Here is a 6,000-nt window from a genome sequence, read left to right as displayed (position 1 = left end):
TTTTGTACGCTTTATTTTCTATTTCACAACATTGAAATTTCCCCGTCGATGTCTTTGATAGTTCTTAACAAATAAATGAAAATATTGCTGGCAGTTGTTGATTTGTTGAAAAAGTTGCCTAAAACATGTTTCAGAGGCACTTGTAGATCTTAAGGCTGATGACATGCGCCGACCCACAGTCCTTTGCTGTCCAAACGCTTCGACTCTATAGTTGCTGCTGTAAGGTACACTCGGTGTTTTGAGCTTTTCACCAGTCGCTCCACGCAGTCACTCCTATTTGGGAGTTCGCTATCAAATGCTCCGTCGCGGTAAACGTTACACATGTTCCTACAAATACGCCGCCACAGTCCGACTGTGTTGTAGTTAAGTGGCATGTCATGTCACGGTAATATTGACCGTCCAAAATCATCGGCATGGTTTTTGGATCATTTTAACAAATTCAGTTGTTATTTATCTATTTCATTTTAGACGGTTTTTGTCTATTTATTAAATTTGTTAAGTTTTGTTTTTAGTGAATTTGTATATAAATTAATTCAAATATTTATTCTTAGTGGTGTATCGCGATTATCGTGTGTACAGTGATCTCAAATATTATTAAGGACGAATAAACGTGAACTTTTGTTCAGGTAAATAACGTGAAGTACATCCTAATCATTTAACTGTTTTTACCCATTCCGAAAAAATAGGTTCATTAAAAATAGAAGTTTTTTCTTAGGATATAATACGAACAAAAAGTAATATACAGTGTCATTAATTTTATTTTCGTGACAAGAAGTTTTGTCATAAACATAAAAACAGTACATGTTTATAGGATTTCTGATTTTTAGTGGTGATATACTTTTTAAATTAAAGTAGCGTTGACAATTATGTCTAAAATATTTTAACGGCACTTAAAAGACGTTGTCTATAAGATATGAATGTTATATTTTTTATAAATTGACTTTTAGAAATTTTATATGCAATATAACACACAAAAGTTACTTGAAACTATATTAAAAAAGTTTTTCGCGAGAAAAATATTACCTAATAACAAAAATTTATTTTTAATTTACCTTTTTGTTTTTTTTTTAATTTTCAAACCAAAAGTTTAAGGTACGTAAGTCATTTTTTAAAAAGTTAAGTACTTAGCATTCGTGCTGCAGATTGACTGAAACCGTAGTGATATTATAGTTTTCGTAATGAAGATGATGATATTCCCCTTGTTTGACTTCCATGCGAAGCTGAGAAGATTTTAAATCTACTATGATGTAATTTTTTGAGTGATTATTACACAAATACTCAGATGTCATTGGACCGATTTTGCTAAAAAATACGTCGAAAGATCAAAAATCATAACTAGTTGAAGAAATTATCTTCAAAAATTGAAAAATATTCCTTGTTCCCCGTAAATTGGCAAAATCTGCCAAATGTTACAACTTAAACAATTTTTAAAACCTTATTTAACGTTATATAATATTCTTTAGCGCAAATGCCAATCATTCTACTTTCATGTTTTACTGAATTATTGACATTTTTATTAATTAGGCAAAAATAAACAATGATTTTTCAAATAATCCAAATTATGATATTCTTAATTAATGAGATCCACATTCATCTCATATGAAATCACATTTAAATAAATTATAATATTATTTCATATCATTTAGTTTTTAAATATTAAAATATAGAATATAATATGTAAGTGTAGTTAATAATTTAGTTGAAATCAATCGCATAAAAATTAGTATTCGACTATGTCTCTAACGGTATCGAATTTTTTCAATCCAGTGATAACAGACTATGTCACACAATACTTAATAGCTCTATATCAAAAAGGGTTTTATGCTTAAAAATTTAAACAGCTGAAAAAGAATAATATATCGTTTTGATAAAATTTCTTCTGATGAATAATCATAAATATTATTGAATCCAAATAAGCATGTCACACTTAAATTGATATTGAACGTAATTTTACTCTTAAAATATAATTTTATGCAAAAGCAGTTTTTGTTTTAATTCCGATTATTGCCAATCCAAAATTTTACAGCAATCTAGAAATATCCAACTTTTATTGTTAATATTTGAATTTTTTTCATGAAATCGGTATTCTTTAATTCTATTTTATATTAAAGGTTATATAAAATATTAGATACAAAAAAAATAAATCTGACCTCTGGACTTTGTGTAAGTTAAAGAAAAAATAATATTTTTCTGTAAAAACCCAAAAAATCTATTTGTATAGTTCAAAAAAAAATTACTTTTGGAAAAATTGTTGTACAGTTTAGTAACTAGCTTAGTAATTGCATTTGGAAGTAAAGAGAGGGTGGCCTTTTTCGTGTTCTCTCACATCGAAGCGTTTCATGTTACTTAGTGATATTCATTAATGTCAAATTTCAATCTATGCTGGTGTCCACTTTGCCACGTCTTCTCTGTGCTGAATTTTGTTATTTTGTAATTTTGCTCTGTTTCACACTTTCATAAATGTATTTAGTTTTGTTTTAAGTTTTCATAATGTTTCCAGATTCAAAAGACATTTAGAAATTTTATTACTACTTGGCAATTACATTTCAAGTTCTTTTCATTAAATTTGTTTACTTTTTAGTTTGAAGTGTAACATTTAAAATTTTAGCAACATTATAATTACAATAACAAAAAATAAAAATAACGATTAAAAAAACCATTTAAAATTTATGTTACGAAAGTTTTTCTACTTATTTATTTAATAATTTTGTTTAATTATTTAGCAATTTTATTTTTCGATAAAAAATAACGTAAAATAATTGAAGAAAATTTACGATTTTTTTGTAAGACCACGTGCTTAATAAATTGAGTATACTTATAGAATAATTTTAGGTGAGTTTCATTAATCTGAGAAGATTTCAAATAAAATACTTGATTAAGATGGCGTTAATTATTATAACAAATCTTATAGGAGGTGATATTTTAGATAAGTCATTGTTATAATCATTTGTTTTTGATAGTGATATATTTTAATACAAGTTTTTATGTTTGAGCTGGTTTCCCGTTGTCATTGATTTAAAAAAGTTTACACGACAAATCGGAAATCATAGAACGGTGTCTATACTATCGTTCAAAAACCAATTTACGGTATTTATATAATAGCTAAGCTGTAAATGGTTTGTAAAATAAGAAACTTCATAAAGAATCATTTTTCGATACAATATAATTCTTACTCATTTAGAATCTAATAAAATTAATTCATTATTGATTTTTCTTGAAGTAGCTTTTAATTTATTCAATTGATAAATGCATTAAATATTTGTGTATGATCTTCAATTATATCTGTTGTTTATAATATAAAATTCAATTTGTAGTTCTTCAACCTTATGTTTACTATTTTAAATTTTTTTTAATTTTATATGAAGTGTTATGATACATAGTAAATATTGTATAATCAAAATTACAAACTATGAAACTTAATTTCTACTAAAATTTCGATTGATTGGGCAGACTATAAAAAAAAAGATTTATATTTTTCTATTTTGTAGTGATAAACTCGTTTATCAGAGTAGATAGTCCCTCATGACAGCATTCCAAGTAATCAATTTTCTTCAGTTCAGTGTTTTGGTTGTTAAATGGTTCCGTAATAAATAAAAAAAAAAGAAGAAAATTATATAATAGGGCTTGAGAATTGTATTATAATAGAAGGTAATGGGTATCTCGAGACTAGCCACCAAGAAAGAAACTCTTACTAGATTTCTCTATTAAATAAATATCTAAAGTTAGGTAAATGTAAATATAAAAACTAAAAAAAAAAAATTATTTATTATTTAATTTTCAAGTTCTAATTGAAATTTATTTCTATGTCAAGAAAAATCATATATTATTGTTTCTCTGACACTAATCTTAATAAAACGTTTCTCCAAAACAAAATTTACTTTTACTTTCTAAGTATTTATTTTAAAAAGTAAATTAAGTCCAAAGAAATTAAAAAAAGACAAATGGTCATTTAAATTGAAAATTCGATTATGTCCCAGATGAAGAACTTAGAGCAAAGTGTCGCAGATTATGTGTAAATGTTTTTACTGAAAAAACTGGTTTTAGAAGAGAAAAATGGCTATTTATAGTCAGCTCTCACTATAAATAGCCATTTTTATCCTACCGTTTTCGAGGATTTTCCCTAGTGTAATCTTAAATGATAAGCATTTTAATTACAATTGGCTAATTATGATAGAACCCCTGCTCGTGGACGTTACTTTAAAATATGTATGACAATTACATTTTGCTCCATAATTAGCTAGTTATTTTGTATTTTCAAGAGGGGACAACTGATTTGGTAATTTGGTATATTTATAAAATGTGACATACATGTACAGATTAAAGCATCATATTATATGTTAATACTATAAGCGATAATGATTATTTTAAAAGTGAACAATTAATTTACTTTGATTACATTTTTATTCTGAGGGTCGTATTTTACAGAGATTTACGCAAATGTGCTAATCGATTTATAATTTATTACTTGAGAAAATTACATCATTAAATAGCCATTATTTTAGAACTTATAAAAAAAATAAAATATTCTACACGAAAATCTGAACTTAAGTATCTATTGACATAAAAACTTCCATAAAAAATGAATTTAGTTTAATCTTATATATAATAAGGTTATTAAACGATTTAATTATAATTAAATATGTATGAATATATTGAACAATTTTTATTTTATTTATTTATAGGTTCTTAAAAAATGATGATTATAATCCATAATTCAAAATAAATACTTTATTTAAATTTGATTTTGTTGTTTAAAGTGATGTGTATTTCCTGCTGCAGTGATTTGGCTTTGTTATTTTAATGTAATATTTGAATATATTTTTCTTACCCTCAAGATAGATATAGTTTAAATATTTTGAACCTCACGTTTGTGTCCTTAATAAATTACCGAATTATTTGAGTTTTAACTTAAAATATTGCAAAACTTAACATAATCCTATATATACTTTGTAGAAGTCATTAACGAAAGTCTAAGGAATTCAAAGAAAGATTAACACGCAAAAACTATAAATAATATCTTAACACTATTTAGAGTTAAATTTACTTGCGTGTATAACAACAAATGCAGGAAAAAGTCTTAACATGAGTTTCATAAATCGTGTATATGGACAGGGGTTGTTTTACAAACTTTGATGATATCATAATTTTATAAGTAAATTATAGAAATAAACTTAGTAATAAGTTAACTAGTAATTAACTTTTAGCTCTATCTTATTCTTGATACACATTATTTATATTGTGATAATAAAATCCGTTGCATTAAATGTACAATTTAGTAAAATACTGAGTATATGGGGCGCCGTGATTGAATATACTGTATATTTTATCAAGACATCCGAAAAAAAATTATAACTATTAATTGAAATTTTAATTCTAGAATTAGTTGCAATGTGTTAAATTATAAAACAAACTGTTTAGGTAAATATAAAAAGTTTACAAAAAAAGCGACATTAAAAATATTCTGCTATGTAATAATTTACTTAACAGAATAACATTAGTCCGAATAGAATTGGAATAAAATCAATCTATTAGGATAATAATGTACAATTATTGTTATTTTTGGAGTCGGTGCTAGCTCAGGTTAACAAGCGCGTGAGCTGACACATGATAACATTTACTGATAAAGTACGAATACATTTAATATTACAATTGACAACAAGACAGCAGACGTATGGCGTTGAACAGTACGAGGAGCAGCAATATCGACATTCAAAAACGTCTGTCCTCACACGTCTACCCGCGCTCCTGTCGCTTACTCAAGCATGTTCCCCTCCCGCCTTAGCGATTTTGCCACCGCTGTGCCATGTACTGTTCAATTACAGACGTCTGTTGTCTTGTCGTTGATTATGAAACACGTTGATAAACGTTTAACTTTCACCGGCACCGACTTCTAATAATTGTTTATTATCATCCTAACAAATTCATTTTATTCTAATTCAAATCCGTTTAATTTACTCTGTTTAGTGCAGATAACAGATATTTTTGAAATCGGTTTTTTTG

The 6,000-nt window shown here is 26.4% G+C and overlaps 1 protein-coding gene across 1 annotated transcript in view; it reads left to right on the top strand.

Moving 5' to 3' along the window:
• The first annotated feature begins 241 nt into the window (after nucleotides 1-241).
• The window catches only part of LOC126906514 (metabotropic glutamate receptor 2), a 161,839-nt gene continuing 156,080 nt past the window's right edge, over nucleotides 242-6,000 (top strand). The window contains exon 1 of the mRNA XM_050687060.1: nucleotides 242-626. The gene's annotated coding sequence lies outside the window, so the exon portion shown is untranslated. The remainder of the gene's footprint in view (nucleotides 627-6,000) is intronic.

The sequence above is a fragment of the Daktulosphaira vitifoliae genome, unplaced genomic scaffold (assembly GCF_025091365.1).
Source record: "Daktulosphaira vitifoliae isolate Bord-2020 unplaced genomic scaffold, ASM2509136v1 Scaffold_5, whole genome shotgun sequence".
Classification (NCBI taxonomy): domain Eukaryota; kingdom Metazoa; phylum Arthropoda; class Insecta; order Hemiptera; family Phylloxeridae; genus Daktulosphaira; species Daktulosphaira vitifoliae.
The sequence above is the reverse complement of the archived record's forward strand: the minus strand, read 5'-3'. Positions and strand labels throughout refer to the sequence as shown.